This window comes from Marmota monax, unplaced genomic scaffold (assembly GCF_021218885.2).
Source record: "Marmota monax isolate L192 unplaced genomic scaffold, Marmota_monax_Labrador192_F-V1.1 WCK01_AAM20220418_F8-fsc00320, whole genome shotgun sequence".
Classification (NCBI taxonomy): Eukaryota; Metazoa; Chordata; class Mammalia; order Rodentia; family Sciuridae; genus Marmota; species Marmota monax.
This window is the reverse complement of record NW_026694783.1, coordinates 8,901-27,421: the sequence shown is the minus strand read 5'-3', so window position 1 is coordinate 27,421 and position 18,521 is coordinate 8,901. Positions and strand designations below refer to the sequence as shown.

Sequence of the window (18,521 nt, the reverse complement as noted above, 5' to 3'; positions counted from 1 at the left end):
AAATACTCTTTTAGTTGTTAATGGACTTTCATTTTTATTTATTTATACGTGGTGCTGAAAATTGAACCAGGTGCCTCACACATGCTAGGTAAGCACTCTACTGCTGAGCCATCAGCCCAGTCCCTCTGTTGGGGTTTTTGTTGGATTGACCCTTTTATCATTGTGTAATGTCCCTGTGGGTCACTCTATCTGATCTTAATACATCCAGTGCTGCTTTCCTTTGCTTAATGTCTGCAGGCATGGTACATCTCTGTCCATCCATTCTTTCCTACCTGCCTATATCATTATATTTGTCATTAGTTTCTTTGTAAGCAGAATATACTTGCTTCATATCTCTTCATCCACTCTTCTAATCAGTCTTTGAACCATTTACATTTAACATACTTTATGAAATGAGCCGGCTTATGTCTACCATTTTGTTGTTCACTTTCTGTTTGTAAAGTTTCATTTGTTTTCTGGGACCATTTTCTTTTCCTTGCCTCTCTGTGGGGGCTGCAATATATTTTAGAATTACACATTGCTGTATCCATAGTGTTTTTGATAAGATTGGTTTATATAGCGGTTTAGGTTTCTGTCTATATAGAGACACAGTACATCAGTGTCATTATTTTACCAGTTCAAGTGAGCTACAGAAAACTTACATGCCTTTTATATGTCTTTACCCTCCCTGTTTAAAATCTCATTATTTTAAACACTTCCTTGACATAAATGTAGAACCATGCCAAACAGTGTATGAATTTTTCTTAAACCATCAAACATAATTCAGGGAACTCAAGAGAAGGAAATGTGGTGTTGATTATTTTCCTCCTTTCTTTCTGACGTCTCAGATTGCCTTCTATTATTTCCTTTCTGTTTAGAGAGCTCCTAGGAGCCATTCTTTTATGGTAGAAGGGTGGGTGACAGGTTCCCTTGGGTTTCCTCAATGTGACAACTTCTGATTTCCGTTCAATTGCTCAAGGTGCTTGTTGCTGTGGAGGAGCGTGGCTTGACCCTTGTTTCCTGGGTTCTTGAAACTTTGTGCCACTTAATTCTGTCTCCACGTTTTCTGATGAGCACTCCACTGTCATCTGAATTAGTTTCACCCTGTAGATAATTTGTTATCCTTCTGTTTTTCTTTGTAGGTAGCTTCTTTGTCTTTAGTTTTCAAAAGTTGGATTGCTATGCATCTTGTCATAAAGTTCTTTTGATTTTTTTAAAATTCCATTTGTGTTTGTACAACATCTCAAACCTGTAGGTTTCTGTTTCTTGCCAAATTGGTCATTTCCTTGTTTGGCTGCTGTTTCAGTCTCGTCCTTCAGCCTTTGATCCACACTCTGGTAACTAGAACATTAGACCTTTTTACGTTGTTTCCCAGGTCCCCGTCGGAGGGCTCTGCTGGTCTTCCACAGGAACCCTAAGGGCAAGGCTGGCAGAGCAGCTCAAGGACGAGCCCCAGGGTGAGGAGCCCCGCAGTTCCGGAGACCAGGCCCGGGCTCCGTGCACCGCCCCGACGCCGCGTGGGGCAGGGGACCAGGTCGGAACCAGCACTTTCCACACGCACTGCCAGGGCTCCTGCAGGCGCCAGGGACCACGCAGGAGAAGGCGGAGCTAAGTGAGCCGTGGCCAGTGCCGTGGGGCGGGGCGCGGCTCGTGAGGTCACAGACGGGGCAGGCGTATGGAGATGGGGCAGGCGTATGGAGATGAGGCAGCGCAGGGGCTGCTGCGTGGGCACCTGCCGCTCGCACGCGGAGGCTTTCCCGGGCTGTGGGAGCCGAGGCAGGACTGCTGCGCGAGGCGGGGTGGATGCGCTGCGCCAGGGCTAAGAGGACCCGGGAGTGTGAGAGTCAAGTGACCGTGTGTGCACAGTGGAGGGCGCTTGAGGCTGCGTTGGGCGGGAAGCTGAGCCACTCAAACTTATCTGGCAGCGGAAACACCACGATCACGTAGATGGTTTTCCCAGGGCACGGCTTCTCCATTGCACTTGGGAGGTGCTGACCCCTGCGATTTCCCCGAATGTGGGAAACAAGGCTGCATGGTTTGTGATAGTAGGGATTGCGTTCGCGCGCTCCCCTGGTTTCACGACAGTGAAATAGAGTTGAGGGACCCGTACCTGACCTTTCCCTACGGCTGCATCCCCCACACCTGCGTGTACTCCTGTCCCCTCTCCTTTGGCTGTGTAGCTTTGCAGTGCTCGGATTTCAATTTTTTGTGATTATTTTGTACCCAGGGCAGGTGAAAACAGAGGCGCAAGAGCATTGTGTCTCCTGGCATTAAGGGTGTTACTTCGTAAACGAGTTTTTGGGGTTTGTAATTTTTGCTTGAGATTATCACTACTTTGTGTGTGTTGCTGCAGGTGTCCTGCTGGCTATTTTCTGAACCATGTCTCTCACGGTGTTGAGAGGAAGCAGTTCTTCTTTCCCAATTCACATGAGTGCTTCTATGGGAAAATGGCTTTCGTGGATCCGACAGAATGTTCCTTCCAACAACAGTTTTTAGGCTGTGCAACCATGGTAGGAGAGCTGCCTGTATCTACAGTATTTATTAGAAGGCATTGACTCGGAAACGATCAACCCTGGTCCCGGTTGTAGAAGTAACAGGCTCACCATGTGTGCAGGAACAGCAGCTCCACCGTGATTGATATCGTGGGATCTTGTTCCTATCTTCAGAGGCCCCCCGGGTCGGAATTCTGTGCTGTCCTCCCAGGGGCATAAAATAAGAGGCTCTTGTACAGGACTCAGGACCACAGTCTGCCGCAGTCTGGCTGGGCACAAATCACGAGCCACTGAAGCAGGAACAAACTTTATTTTTAAACTGCAGGAAAACACTTCACACAGCTCCTGGGGAATCCTCCCGATCGCGCCAGGAGGCTTGTCCAGGAACCCCCAGCCGGAAATATCTCTCCCGGAAATCCCTCCTCCTGCACTTCCCCAACCAATGGGAACTCTCGGGGAATCCCCGGAAATCCCCACGAGAACTCCAAAATAGTGCGAGAACTCAAAGTTGTGGCAGAGGCGGATAGTAATGCCTCGCCTGTCAATCAATACTGTTGGCAAAATGCCAGGGGCCATACAGACTCGGCGGTGGCTCTCAGCAACATTCCATCCTCGGGGCTTCCACTAGGGCGGTTTTCCTACCCACCTCCTTGCCTTTGAAGTAGATCATCCTTCCTCAAACTTCATTTCTTATGTGATTGCTGACTTGCTTGATCTCTTGCTGTCACACAATATATCTGTTCTCAAGTGACTTTAGACATCACACCGACCCATCCTTTCCAGCCTCTTCACATTCATGATTCTCATTTCCTTACCGTCCCCAGCCCTTTCCTCAGGCCCTTGCTTATCACTTTCATTGTCAGAAAAAGTACTGTTCTTCAGCCTCTGCGATAGTGTGCTCCACTGTCAAATTATAGAGGCTTCCTTCCTACATACCCCCTCTCCTCAAATGGCAGAACAAATTGTAAATAGTTATTCTTTTTCACTGTCAGAAGTCATGTCTTCTCCTTCAATCCCAGCACTCAGGAGGCTGAGGCAGAGGAGGATTGTGAATTCAAAGCCAGCGTCAGGGAAAGCAAAGTGCTCCATGAGACCCTGTCTCTAAATAACACACAAAATAGGGCTGGGGATGTGGCTCCATAGTCGAGTGCCCCTGAGTTCAATTCCCAGTAGGAAAAAAAAAAAAAGCCATAAAGAAAGGAAGAAATTTATTGTGCCAGGTGTTTTGTTGCATGCCTGTAATCCCTGTAAACACCTGAGGCTGAAGCAGGAGGATCACAAATTCAAAGTCAGGGGCAACAAGGTCCTAGGTAACAGAACCAGATGCTGTCTCCAATCAAAGAATAAAAAGTGCCGCAGTCTGGCTGGGCACAAATCACGACACACTGAAGCAGGAAAAAACTTTATTTTTGAACTGCAAGAAAACACTTCACACACGCTCAGGGGAATTCTCCCCAATGCCACGCGACTCCTCCAGGAACCTCCAGCTGGAAATATCCCTCCCAGAAATCCCTCCTCCTGCACTTCCCCAACCAATGGGAACTCTCGGGGAATCCCCAGGAATCCCCAGGAGAAATCCAAAGTAGCACAGAACTCAAAAGTAGGAGCCGAGGTGGATAGTAATGCCTCGCCTGTCAACCAATACAGTTGGCAAAATGCCAGGGGCCATACAGACTCAGCCGTGGCTCTCAGCAAAAAAGGGTTGGGGATACAAGGTAGATGAACCATGACCGGTCAACTTTCAGCACCATACAGAGGAGAATACTTTGGGTTTGTGGAGTGTCCAAGGAATTTCCTTGTTCTCAGGGCTGTGAACACTACCTTATGTTCCAGATCCCCAAGGGAGGAGTTTCTGACCAAGAGCAGCCCTCCAGTATGACAGGTGGGAACTGCTGGCCTAGGGATGTCCAGGCCTATCTGAAACACTGATGTTACCGCAAAGACGTTGGGGTTGTCTGTCTTTGGGAAGGACATCTTTCCAGTCCTGGAGCCACCAGTTGCCTTCTATCTGACTTACAGTCAGCTCTTTCAGTTTCCTTGGTCTTAGTTTTGCAAGAGTCATATGGAAAAAAAATAAGAATGATAATAAGAGAATGTTAAGTACTCATACAATTGTTGCATAAATCAAATGAAGTAGAGTGCTCCCCTACCAGGTGTGAGGCAGTGGGTTGGATCCCCAGCACCACATACAAATATGTGTCCACCTATAACTAAAAAATAAATATTAAAAAAAATCAAATGAGATAATCTGGTAATAGACCTAGATGTGTGCAGCCTATATTAAAAATAGGCCAAAAGGAAACAATATCCAAGATAAAGTTTTTATCTGTAATTATGAAATATAAAGGAAAGTGCATAGACTTCCGCTTTGGGCTTTCATAACATCTGAATGAACTTGCATTTATAAATGAAATATCCATTCACAAAGTAACAAAGTAAGTTAGTATTGAAGGATACCACATTTAAGACAGAATTTATATACATATCCACAAAAAATGATTTCTGTTTAATACATTCTTTTGTGACTGTCCCCAAACTGGAAACAATTCAAATGTCCATCAAGAAAGGAATGGATACAGAATGATGCATCCATCCATTGGAACACTACCCTGCAACAACAGGCAAAAGTAACTTATAGTGACAGTATTTTGAGTGAAACTGCCCAAAAAATTGATCGTGGTCTGGGATTGTGGCTCAGCGGTAGAGTGCTCCATCTACAGGTAAAATGTATTATTGGGAGGTGGTGAAATCTGTAGAAGGTGGCACCTAGTAGAAGGGAGTGAGTCCTTGGTGGCATGACCTTGGGGACCCTGTCTTGTCCCTGACCCTTTCCTGCTTCCTGTTTGCCAGAGGGTGAGCAACTTTCCTCTGCCTCATCCTTCTGGGGTGATGTTTCTGCCTCACCACAGCTCAAAATTTTAAAAAGGAAGAGAAAGAAAAGAAACAAAAACAGACTCAGCTGACCATGGACTCAAACCTGACACCGTGAGGCAATATAAAGGTTTCATGCTGATTTTATTTAAATGTCAGTTTCATCACTGGAGCTTTTTGGAGGCCGAAGACCCTCAGAGGGAGAGTGCAGTCCTCCTCTCTGAGCAGCAGGGACTCCTGCTCCCAGGAGTGTCCCAGGAAAACGCCTCAACCTATAGTCGGTTTGCCCTGAAAGGAGCTATAGAGAATGAGCCATAGACTTCATCGTACCTGGGAATTTTCTCTCCTTTAAAGGGGGATATTGAATCAAATTATGGCTTCAAAACTGCCTCCATACCGTGTCTTGTGTCTTAGTTGCAGGGTGGAAGGCATTTTTACATGGAGGGCAGGGGAAATGCTCATTCCTCACCCATCCTCAGCTCATGGCCGAAGCCTCTATATGAAGACACAGAGTAACAAGAGGAAAGCATGCACGTTTATTTAGTCACAAGCTTTTCCTGCCACAGTGCCTTCCTTCCTAAGGAAGAGACGGGAGTAAGCTGTGCACCCAGAGGTGTTTTCTACATGACATTGTTGAAGAGTGGACGGCAGTTAAGGAAGACCATGCCACAAAAGGAGAGTGATCTAAGGTGATCCGCAAGGAAAGGAAGCAAGGCCCACTCGGTTCATGTCGTGTCCCTGGCTCAGAGATAAGATGCTTCTTTCCTCTGGGTACAGGGGATCCCTCTCACGTGAGGGTCTTAGCACCTGCTTCCATGGAGAAGGGGGGTGGGGGTGGTAAACTTTCCACTCTGTTCCCAAATTGCTTTGACTTCTGCCATTCAGTGTGCCCGTGCCTTGGAGCTGGGGTAGTGTTCCATCCCAGGCCTGCAGACCGGCCTCAGGGAAGGCGGGCTTCGTGCGTTTCCTTCCTGCACTCCACACCAGGGAGCCAGCAAGCCGCGGGCCTCTGCCTCGCTGCGCCGACCCCCTCCCGCCCGCCCAGAAAGGAAGGTGCGGGAACCCAGGCCCGGCAAGTGCTGGGCTGCGTCCGGGGCGGCGTGCCCGGTGGATGGCGACCGGAGGGAGCCTCCCTGAGCGGGGAGGAGCCACAGGCGGCGACCTGGGCTGGGCTGCGCCGCCCCCTGCGCCCTGCCCTTCCCGTTCCTGCTGGTCGCCAGCCGTGTGGCCTCCCGGGGCACCGCGGCGCGGCCGGGGTCAGCCCCTCCGTGGCTCCACGCCGCGGCGCCCAGAACACTGTGGGCAGTGGTCAGGACCCGAGCCTCGCCCGCAGCTCGGCTTCAGAGAGCACCGCACTTCGGCCCCGGCCGCGGCGCGACGCCTCCTGTCCCTGGGGCCCGGCGGGCTGCGCCAGGTCCCCGCGGTCTCGGCTCGCGCTCGGGCTGCAGCTCGTGTCCCCTGGCGCCCGGGACCTCCACGCCGCCGCTCGCTGGAGGGTCCGGCGACTCCGCTCTCTGCCCGGGGTCACCTCCGCAGAGGAGCCAGAAACTCTGGACAGAATCTGCCTATGCAGAGCCACCAGTGGCCGCCTGCATCGGGCACAGGCCTCGCAGCGAAGGCTTTCTCGGGGTGGTGGCCGCCGCCTTCCCAGCTCAGGGTCCGCGGAGGACAGGGCTGGGTCCTTCCTGGGTCCCTCCTGGGTCCCTCGGAGGCCGGCTGGGGACTTCCGACAAAGAAAAGGAAAAGGTCCCACCGAGATTTGAACTCGGATCGCTGGATTCAGAGTCCAGAGTGCTCACCATTACACCATGGAACCGTCGAAGGTGGCCGCTGAATCGATCTGAGAGGTGCCCAGGGACAAACGGCATGCCTAGGGACCAGTGCCAGGGACTTCGTTTGCGCTACAAACACGCGGGGGCAAATGTTCTTTAGGCTCAGGCACAGGACCGTACGGCCCCCATCTTTCTCTGCCTCGGGTGACCACTTTCCTATCCTCAGGTGAAAGTTCTGCAAGCGATACTGTGATTTTCCTTTTCCTGGTCTTTCCACTTTTCCCTTGACCCAGGGAGACCCCAGGACTGTCAAGATGGGACCTGGGACTCCCGAGTGCCTTGGCTTACAGGACGCAAATTAGGTAAAGGTGTATCATCAAGGGAGGATTGCTGTGCAGGGAACTCTCTTTTTCATATAATTAAGATAGGTTTGTTGGTCTGGGAAGGGAATATATTCTTTTTCACAATGAATGCAGATTTGTTGAATTAAAATAAAAACCAGTCAAACATGTTTTTTTTTTTTACATTTTTTAGATGTTGATGGACCTTTATTTATGTGTTTGTTTATTTATGTATTTATATGTGATGCTGAGAATTGATCCCAGTGCCACACACATGTGAGGCAAGTGCCCTACCACTGCCACAACCCCAGCCCTCAAACATGTTTAGTGTCTGTTTTTTTCTTTTCCTTGTTCCCAGGGATTGAACCCAGGAGCACTGAACCACTGAATGAGACCCCTGGCCCTTCTTAGTCTTGGAGACAGGGTCCCCCTAAATTCCTTAGGGCCTCACTAAGTTGCCAAGAGTGGACTGGAACTTGCCATCCCCCTCTGCCTGGGCCTTGTGAGCCACTGGCATTACAGGTCTGTGCCAAACCCTGCCAATGTTTGCATTAATACTGAAACAAGAACATACGTGCCCCTGACTCAAAATCCACCATACACGGCCTCCCCAGGGGGCAGGGCCCTGACACTTAGACACACTGTTTCCTGAGAGGTGGCCAAGCTGAATCCATTCCAGTGTCTCTGCCAGAACCCCTAAAGTTGGGTGGTTTTTAAAAAGTCTCCCCGAATCAGAGTACCCGAGAGCACTCACTACTGCGTCTAGGGTGTGTGTACCCAGGTTCCCTCACATTTTACACAGTACTTATGTGCTCATAAGTACTGCATAAAGTTAAATAGTTACACAGATGATAATAAAGATGGATATGATGTCTCAAAATAACAATGTGCGTGCATCGCAGGAAAGTTCTCCGGGTGGCCTTCATTTGTGAACCATAAACCTGGACACCTTAACATTTAAAGAGTGGGAGGAGGAGGGAAATAAATGAAAGGTACTGACGATGAGGTTGATTACATTAACTGTACGTACAAATATGGCCTAATGAATCCTGTTATTAGGTATAATTATGGTGCATCAATGAAGACTTTGAAGAGAACTTACTTGAACATTCAGTGATTTAAAAATGGGGCCTACTCAATTTGGAAAGCAGTATGGAGATTTCTTGGAAAGCTGGGAATGGAACCACCATTTGACCCAGCTATTCCCCTTCTAGGTCTATTCCCTAAAGACCTAAAAAGAGCATGCTACCGGGACTGCTACATCAATGTTCATAGCAGCACAATTCACAATAGCAAGACTGTGGAACCAACCTAGATGCCCTTCAATAGACGAATGGATAAAAAAATGTGGCATTTATACACAATGGAGTATTACTCTGCATTAAAAAATGACAAAATCATAGAATTTGCAGGGAAATGGATGGCATTAGAGCAGATTATGCTAAGTGAAGCTAGCCAATCCCTAAAAAACAAATGCCAAATGTCAATTCTTTGATATAAGGAGAGTAACTAAGAACAGAGTAGGGACGAAGAGCATGAGAAGAAGATTAACATTAAACTGGGATGAGAGGTGGGAGGGAAAGGGAGAGAGAAGGGAAATTGCATGGAAATGGAAGGAGACCCTCAGGGTTATACAAAATTTCATACAAGAGGAAGTGAGGGGAAAGGGGAAAATAATACAAGGGGGAGAAATGAATGACAGTAGAGGGGGTAGAGAGTGAAGAGGGGAGGGGAGGGGAGGGGGGTAGTAGAGGATAGGAAAGGCAGCAGAATACAACAGACACTAGTATGGCAATATGTAAATCAATGGATGTGTAACTGATGTGATTCTGCAATTTGTACACAGGGTAAAAATGGGAGTTCATAACCCACTTGAATCAAAGTGTGAAATATGATATATTAAGAACTATGTAATGTTTTGAACAACCAACAATAAATAATTTTTTTTTAAAAAATGGGGCCTACTGTACAAGCAAGTTAGCAGTCTGCTGAGGGGGGCAAGAAAGGAAACTTGATAAAATGCTCATGGAAAACAAAATAAAGAAATCGTATTTGATGGTCACAGCAGAAGGTTAGAGATTAGTTGATGGTTTCTGGCTGGTAGGCCTCAAGTTCAGTTTGACTCTTGTTTGCCTGAGTGTGAATCCAAAGCTCTAGGCCTTCAGCCTAATAGCATGTCAACAAAACAATTCCTCGTTCCTGTCCCCCAGACTCTCCTTTATGAGGGATGGACCAAAAGTTGGGCATAGGCAACACTCTCTGTCATCATGATGGCAGGTTTCTCTCTGTCTCGGGAAATCAAAACGGACCATGCCAGACTCACTGAAGAGATATTCCTTTAGTGGTTCATCTTGATTTTTCTTGCTCTAATCACAAGGACACTTGCTGGTATACTGAGTAACTTCCAAACCTACTGTAAAAACAAATTAGGAGAGAGGTTGTCACTGTGTTGTCCAGTGCAGCTCCAAACCTCTGGGATCAAGCAATCCTCCTGCCTCAGCCTCCAGAGGAGCTTGGACTACAGACCTAAGGCATAGGTCAACATGCCCAGCAAGGAACCTACTTAAATGTGGAGAAGCACAGATAGATTCTAAGTGAAAACGGGGAAAGGGAGAAAGCAACGTGTAAGATGGAAGAGGAGCTCTCTCCCTGAGAGCTGGGAGGATGCTGAGGGCAGGAAATCCAGATCTTCTGCCCACGTGCCCGGTGCGATTCAAGAGGATAGCCTTCCCACAGCCCCTCCACAGACCCACATCCTCTCCAGGACCACCAACAGTGGTGTGGACAGCGGCCCCAACTCCAACACTGGGCCAGCCCTTCAGGACAAGTCCCTGGCTCAGCTGGACTGAGAATGTGCAGGCCCTGAAGCACATGCTGTGCAGAGCCAGCCCCAAGCAGCAGGAGAAACCCCACCCCCACAGGCCAACCAGGATCTCCTGACCCAAAGACAGCAGGCAGCCCAATAATGGGATCAGAGAGCCTTTGGGTCCTGAGGGGTCACAAGGCCTCCAAGAGAAGGAGAGAGATACACTAGGCCCATGCTAATTGAAAGACAACTGGAGGAGCTATGTTGATTCCAGACAGAGAAAACTTCAGGGCAAGGAAAGTCGTCAGGGGTAAAGAAGGATATTACTTAATGATAAAGTGGTCAGTTCCCCCAAGAAGATGATGCAATTCTTAATAATAGGGTCTCTAACAGGAGAGTGTCCGAATATGTCAGGCAAAACCTGAAAGAAGAGCAAGGAGGTATAGACAAATGCACGGCTATAGTTGGAGACTTCAGCCTCCCTCAATCGGTCGTCGACAGATCCGGCAGGTAGAAAAATCAAAGAGGATAAGGTTGAACTGGCAGCACCACCACAGGTTTATAGATCACCTCATTCGACAAGGAAGAAACATGTTCTTCTCTAGCTCATGTGAAATACTCACCACGATCTGCACACTTTGGCCCATAAAACACACTTCAACAGATAGAAAGCAATAGAAATCATACAAAGCATGCTCTCAGGACAATGAAACTCAACAAGAAATCTCTAGGAGAAAGGTAGCTGGAAACAACCAAATTTGCAAATGAAACATAACCCTTCATTACAACAGATGCAACAAAATATCTCGGGAGATATTGAATATTTGTAATACATGACAATGAAAATACAAGTGTGTCAATAGAGTCAGGCCCAGTGGTGCTCCTGTAATCCCAGCCACTTGAGTGGCTGAGGCAGGAAGACTACAAGTTCAGGACAGCCTTAGCAATTTAGGGAGAAGTTGCTTCAAAATAAAAAGTGAAAAAAGGGTTCAGGATGTAGCCCAGTGGTAAAGTGCTTCGGGTTCAATCTCTAATGACATTAAGTAAATAAGTAAATTAACAGCAATAGAACCAAGCCAATGCTCACAGGTGCATTCACAGCAATGAGTGCACACGTCAACAATGAAAAAATCCCAAAGTATCATCGAAGCTTCCATTCAAGAACTCTAAGCAGAAGAGCAGATTTAATCCCAGGAGTGGGGAGCAAGGGGAGGAAAGGGTGGAGGAGGAAGACAGGAAGGAAGGGGAGGAAGAGCAGGGCAGGAGGAGGAAGAGGAGGAGGAGGAGGAGGGGAGGGGGAGGCCCAGGAGGAGGAGGATGAGAGGGAAGAGGAGGAGGAGGTGGAGCAAGGGGAGGAAAGGGAGGAGGGGGAGGAGGAGGGGAGGGGCAGGAGGAGGAGGAGGATGGGGGAAGAGGAGGAGGAGGGGGAGCAAGTCGAGGAAAGGGAGGAGGAGGAAGAGGGGAAAGAAGGGGAGGAGGAGCAGGGGCTGGGGAGCGAGGAGGAGCAGGGGCAGGAGGAGGAGGAAGAGCTGGTGGAGGAGGGCGAGGAGGAGGAGCAGGGAAAAGAGGAGTATGAGGAAGAGGAGGGGAGTAGGAGGGCAGGAGGAGGAAGAGGAGCTGGAGGAGGGCCAGGGGAGCTGGGGCAAGAGGAGGAGGAGAAGGGGGAGGGGAAGGAGGAGGGGAAGGGGCAGGAAAAGCAGGGCAGGAGGAGGAAGGGGAGGAGGAGCAGGGCAGGAGAGATGCCCTGCAGACTGGAGCCAATTATGCACCGCGGTGCAGGTGCGGCTGACCTTCAGAGGCAGGACAGAGGACACAGAAAGGGGAGAAGCCTACTCAGTTCTCTTGTAATGGCGTGTCCCTCCGAGCTCTTCCTGAGGCCCTTTCAAGAGAGTTAAGGCTTGGCCAGTGCGCTGGAGTGGGCAGCACGTGGACTGGCTGCGACCCACACAGGCTTGTGCAGAAGAGCGGGTGAAAACAGGCGGGGTCCACAGACGGGACGCAGCTTGGCTTGTCCCGGGCTCCTCCCAAGTGGCCCAAGGCCGTGCGTGGGGGGGGCTGGGCTGCAGAGCCCCAGGGGATCCAAACTCTGCGCAGAACGCAGGGCGCCCGTCGGGGGGCGAAAGCAGGAGGGTTAGAAGGGCGTCCCCCTCTCCGCGCTCCTGGGCCACGCTGAACTTTGCCCAGACGCCGCGGACTGACTTTGATCGGGACCACCAGACACAAGGGGCGGCTGTCCGGCCGGCGGCGGCCCCGCGAAGAACCCGCGGCGCGAGTGGGTCTGGGCTCCGCGCCTCCCGCGCGGCGTGCGCACCCCCGGTGCCTAGGCGCTGCCGTCGGGCGTCCCCTTCCCGGTCCCCTTCTGCAGGGAGAGGCGGCCCAGTGACCTGTCCAAGTGCAGGAAGTGAATCCGTGCGCAGGAGCCTCCAGATCCGAGGAGGAAAGGTGCACCAGGTTTGCAGAGCACAGAGGGAGCGGAGGACAGGCAAACGAGATCCCTCCCTGTGTGGCAATTGGGAAACGACCCTGAGGTCATGGACTTTGTGGTCTTTCCTGACCCGGGTGGCTGGAGACCAGGGGAGGGAAGGCGAAAGCGGGGCTCCCAGCTGCGCTAAGAAAAGGCGTGCATTGGCCGGGAATCGAACCCGGGTCTCCCGCGTGGGAGGCGAGAATTCTACCATTGAACCACCAATGCTTGGGGTCACAAGTCTTGCTCCATACTGGTGACGCGGAAAGCAATAATATACAGACGTCACCGTGAAGAAAACCATCTGGATTCAAGAAGCCAAGTCTGCAGCGGGCTCTGGACAACCGGGTGGAGACCCGCTACAGGAAAACACCAGAAATTCACCCGTTTTCGGTCCCTGGTCTTTATCTGTCGCGAACCTACGGAAAGGTCATTTCCTCGCTTGTTAATCTATATAGCCCCTGCCCTGCCATGGGTGGCGGCTGCTAGGGGCTGACGAGTGGCGGGAACACGAGGGTACGGGAATAATGCCACACACAGGCTCCACTGAGCTGATTCACGCAGGCTTTCTTTTTCCAGAAGCAATCTCCCTGCAGCCCTGCCTGACATTCATGGCCAGGATATGTCCAATTTCTCAGCGAACTACCTGCCATACCTGCAGGAGAAATGCAGGCCGGAAGTAAAGTCCATAAGAGCAGCACAAGTTACCCTGGAGGGGGAGCCTTTTCTGACCCTTTCAACAGGCGAGGCTCAGAACTCAGGGAGTAAAGGATAATTCCCTCTAATCTTAAAATCTGTAAAAATTGATGGCCACGGGTCCATTTAGAAACTGTCAGCATGGGCCAAAGTGACCTAGAGTTGTCATGGCAGAGGGGACGTGCCAGTCTGATGTCATTCTACTGTCAGTCACAAGTGAAGAGGTGGACCTGAGCGGGACTCTCAGGATCCCCAATAAACCTGGAATGCAGGAGAGGCACTCTGTCCCTCTCCTCTCTGAGGGGACCCACACCCTCTCTCGCCTGACAGTATTCCCTTTCTCTTTTCCTTTCCCTTCCATAAACTCACGGGTGGTTTGAAGGGGTCTTCACAGGGCCTCGATTCCCACCAGGCCCCAACCCTGTAACACTGCCTCCCAAGCCCATCCTCCAGACCTTGAGACCCATGTCAGGTGTTTTCCCAAAGACCTTCAGAACCCAGCTGCACTCTTGGGTATGTCCCTGGGTTATTCTGCATCTGAGTGGTAATGGAGCTCTCTCCTCTCTCCTCCCCTTCTGCATCCCTGGAAAGGACCAAGGATTGAGTCTGGCTTTGAGATTCTCATGTCCTACAGAGACTTACACAAGAGCCAATAAAGGACAGTTCCCAGGAATTCTGCCCTCCCCAACACCCTCTTTGGCCACCCAAGAGGCTGGTTCAGGGAGGAACAGTGGATGGTGGAGCCATAGGATGTTGTTCCTCTTTCTACCAGCCAATTGCTTTGTCCACTTGTGCTTACGAGCAGCCTGGTACAGAATAGCACCGTCTTATCTTTCTCTGTCTGATTAACTTCTATAGCTGGAATTTGCTTTTATATTCAAAATGAGTGAACTAGGTCTATTCTGATGGGCAGGTGTTGTGTTGGAGATTCGTGGTCTAGTTAGACCCATTTTTACCACCTCATCGTGTGGTTCCTGTTTTTTTTTTTTTTTTTTTAATGTAAAATTTCTTTGCATGTCCTTAAATCTCTTTCTGCCTTTTATAACTAGACTGTTCTGCTTCAAATGACTTTATGTTTTTCTATATCAGTTCTAAATTCCATATCCCTGATCAGTTAAGATATTTCTTGGATCTTGGGTGCAAAGGACAAAGGCAATCCTCCTTAGTTCAGGACACATAACAGTGGCTTCTCTGAGCAAGGCCCTCTTTGTCTTCCATTATCTCCTGAGTGTATCCTACTCCTAGTAGCAAATGTATTTATGCTTTACTTGGGACAAAGGTATCATTCTAATGTAAGATGTTAAAGGCTAGGGGAAGCCGGGTGTAAAGTGTATAGAAATTCTGTGCACTGTCTACTATCTTTCACAAATCTAAATGAGTCTAATAGTAAAAGGTTATGAAAAAAAGAGGGGAAACAAGGTGGGTGTGGGGACCCAGGCCTGAAATCCAGCAACACTAGAAGCTGAGGCAGGAGGATGGCAAGTTTGAGCCCTGCCTCTGCAACTCAGTAGTGCCCTAAGAAACTTAGTGAGACCCTATCTCAAAATTTGAAACATAAAAAGGGCTGGGGATGAGGCTCAGTGGTAAAGCACCCTGGGTTCAATCCCCGATAACAAAAAAGAAAAAGAAAAGGAAGGTGGAAAGACACTGATCAGCATCTCTCCAACAACATTTCTACATGACCAAAAGAAATAAGAAAGGAACTCAATATCATTGCTCATTCAGGAAAATAACAATAATATACCCTTACACACCCACCCGAATGGGTCACTTTTAAGAGATAGTTAAAAACAGGAGCTTACAAGAATTTGTATCTTCTCTCCCAATGGGAAAAGAAAAACTCAAGTATCCTTATTTGCTGAGGACATGATTCTATGCATAGAAGACCCAAAGAACTCTACCAGAAGACTTCTAGGACTCATAAATGAATTCAGCAAAGGAGCAGGATATAAAATCAACACCCACAAATCAATTGCAGTCTTATACATAAATGATGAATCAATTGAAAGAGGCACTAGGAAAACTATCTTCAAAAAATAGAGAGAGATTCCCAAGTATATGCATATACATATACATTAGACCTCTACAATGAAAGCTACAGGACAATAAGAAAATAATTGAAGAACACCTTAGAAGATGGAAAGTTCTCCCATGTTCTTGGACATGCAGAATTAATATTGTCAAAATGACCATATTACCAAAATACATACAGGAGAGGTCTTTCACCTCTCTTGAGATTCCCTCCTGCTCCAGTCAGAATGGCAATTATCATGAATACAAGTAACAACAAATGTTGGTGAGGATGTGGGGGGAAAGGTACATTCATATTTTGCTGGCAGCACTGCAATTTGGTGCAACCATTCTGGAAAGCAGTATGGAGAGTCCTCAGAACACTTGGAATGGAAACACCATTTGACCCAGTTATCCCACTCCTTGGTATACATCCAAAGGACTTAAAATCAGCATACTACAGGGACAGAGGCACATCAATTTGACAGCAATTCACAACAGCTAATCTATGAAACCAGCCTAATGCGCCCTTTAACAAAGGAATGGGTAAAAAGAAGGTGAAAAAAATATATGTGTATATATATATATATATAACATTAGACAAAGGGGAATGAGGGGAAGGGAGGAGAATGGGAAGAGGAGAGTACAATGAATAGGACCTAAGTTTCCTTTGCTCACCTATGAATACACTACCAGTGTAACTCCACGTCATGTACGACCTCAATGGTGGGAAGTTATACTCCAGGTATGTGTAATATGCAAAAGACACTCTACCATCATGTATGTCTAAAAAGAAAACAAAGTATCAAAAATGAAAACATAAAAATAATTAGTATGTTTTCTTGTGGTGAGAGAGTAAGACAGTGCAAACATCCTGAAAACGGTTTGCTAGCTTCTCAGGAAGTTTAAAATACACCTGCCCCATGACCCAGCAATTCCATCACTAGGTTTGTACTCAAAAGAAATGAATGCACAAGGCCTCAGGGGACCTCTACGGGAATGTTCATAGCCACCTTCTTCTCCAGGGCTGCAACTAGACATAACCGGTCTCCATCCACTTTACTATATTCACATTTTGGGACAATACCAAAACACTGATCCTGACAACAAATGGATGCATGGCAGAAACTTTATGCTGCATTAAACAAAAAAACAACCCAAATGCAAACCACTGGCCAAAAAGTATGGTATTTGATCGAGAATTTCAAGAATAAAGCAAAACTAACCCTGGAGATAGAAAACACAGTGGTGATTCCCTTCAGTGAGGTTGTGGGGATGGGCGGAAAACAGACTCCACGGACTTCCTGAGCTGATGGCAATTTTCTGTCACTTGCTCTAGACGAGGGTTCCTGTTGGACTCGATCCACGGGGCCATGCACTGAGGATGGGTGCAATTTAATCTGTGAGCTGCGGTTTTTATTGTCCCCCCACCCCCGACACACACACACACACACACACACACACACACACACACACACTTGGTTGGGGAACGTCATTCACTTACTATGGTTATTCGACCTTGTTTCCAAAGCCTCGTTGGAGTGCAAATCTCATCTCGTTTCTTATTTGGTCTAAAACGACCCCACGGATGACTGCAATATGTGAACCAGAAAAAGGAGGTCGACCACAACCACTGCATCAGAGGCAGCACCTCAATCCTCGGGTTCTCTGCTGACCGAGCCCTGGCCAAGGACGGGGCTTCCTTTCTTCCTCCAGACCAGAGAGCTCCGGAGCCACCTGCAAGTTTGGCACTGGATGCGGCGGTGAGGATTGAAAGACAAGGGGGGCCACGTGAGTGCAGGGCCGGCCGTGACTCGGATTCGAAGCGAGGTTGCTGCGGCCACAGCGCAGAGTACTGACCACTGGACGGTCACGGCGCCGCGCGGGCGAGGACGGGCGGCGCCTTCTCGGTCCGGGTGGTGGACGTCCCTATGGTGGACGTCGCTCAGGGGTGCTACTCCGCGGCTCCCTGTTCACAGCAGCAGGTCGTCGCCTGTCTTGCTCGCCACCGTCCGTTTCCCCTCCTTTGCTCTCCTTCGGCCACAGTGAAACTCAGTTCTGGTCCCTGGGGACCCGGCCCTGACGCAGGCTGCCCTCTCGCTGAAGTCTCCCGCCGGTCGGGCCCCTCCGCCCCTTCGTGCTCCTGGCCGAGGCCTTCGGCCGCCGGGTCGCTGCTCTCGCCCGCGCCCACCCCGCGCCCACCCCAGCCTCCGTGAGCCCCGGGACCTCGAGGGCGCTCGGGTGCACCGGGCCTTCCCGGCTTTCGCCTCCGCGGAGGCCTAGAAACTTGGCCGAGTCGAGGCTTCGTGCAAAGACCTTGGCCTGGGATAAAACGCTCGCGTTTCCGTTCTCAGGGTCCTTTAAAGCACTGACCCTGCGGCCCGTCCCAGGGCGGCGCGCTAGGGGGGGACAGGCCCACTCAGGGCAGGACGAGGAAGAAGCCTCGACCCCGGAGCCCAGCGGGCGTCTCCCGTGAAATCAGCGCCTGGCAGCTCGGGGTGGAGGCCATTCTGCTGCCCTCTGGCCTCGGAATCCGCCGATGGTCAGGTTTCCAACTGGCCGCGCTGATCGGGCGGCTTTTCTGAGCTCTGGGAATTTGCCCCGGATTCTGCAGGAGCCACGGCGCGTTGCCTGGGGAAAACGGCTCAGTGTGCACTGGGCCCTATGGACTCCCAGCAGAGGCCCTTCCGCGTCTCTGTGGCGCAATCGGTTAGCGCGTTCGGCTGTTAACCGAAAGGTTGGTGGTTCGAGCCCACCCAGGGACGCTTAGCCTCCTTCTTTGGCAAACAGCTCTTGCCCGGTCGTTTTAGCCTCCGTTCAGCTCTTTAGCAACGGCAGGGCGCTAGGGACCGCACCACCCTGCAGTGTAGGGCCATCTCACCCTTGTTCTGCCTTCCTGGACAGGCTGCCACCACTGAGGTCAACTCTGGGATGGTTCTCTTCTTGTTTTTCATCAGCAGCAGAGTGGACAGGTACACTAGTACCCTGGCCCCAGGAGGGGGTCAACAGTGCCATCCCCAATATGATTATCCACTTCCTTTACAAAAGGAAAAAAAAAAAAACAACAAAAAACCTTTCTTTCTTAGTTTT

The 18,521-nt window shown here is 49.7% G+C and overlaps 4 non-coding genes across 4 annotated transcripts; 2 read left to right on the top strand and 2 right to left on the bottom strand.

Moving 5' to 3' along the window:
- Window positions 1–1,889: 1,889 nt before the first annotated feature.
- On the top strand, window positions 1,890–2,051 carry LOC124079964 (U1 spliceosomal RNA). The gene has a single exon (XR_006847544.1). It is a non-coding gene; the product is annotated as a U1 spliceosomal RNA (small nuclear RNA).
- Window positions 2,052–7,086: 5,035 nt separating this feature from the next.
- Trnaq-cug (transfer RNA glutamine (anticodon CUG)) lies at window positions 7,087–7,158 on the bottom strand. The gene has a single exon. It is a non-coding gene; the product is annotated as a tRNA-Gln (tRNA).
- Window positions 7,159–12,882: 5,724 nt separating this feature from the next.
- On the bottom strand, window positions 12,883–12,953 carry Trnag-ccc (transfer RNA glycine (anticodon CCC)). The gene has a single exon. It is a non-coding gene; the product is annotated as a tRNA-Gly (tRNA).
- A 5,169-nt stretch (window positions 12,954–18,122) lies between these two features.
- Window positions 18,123–18,196, top strand: Trnan-guu (transfer RNA asparagine (anticodon GUU)). Its single transcript has one exon. It is a non-coding gene; the product is annotated as a tRNA-Asn (tRNA).
- Window positions 18,197–18,521: the final 325 nt, after the last annotated feature.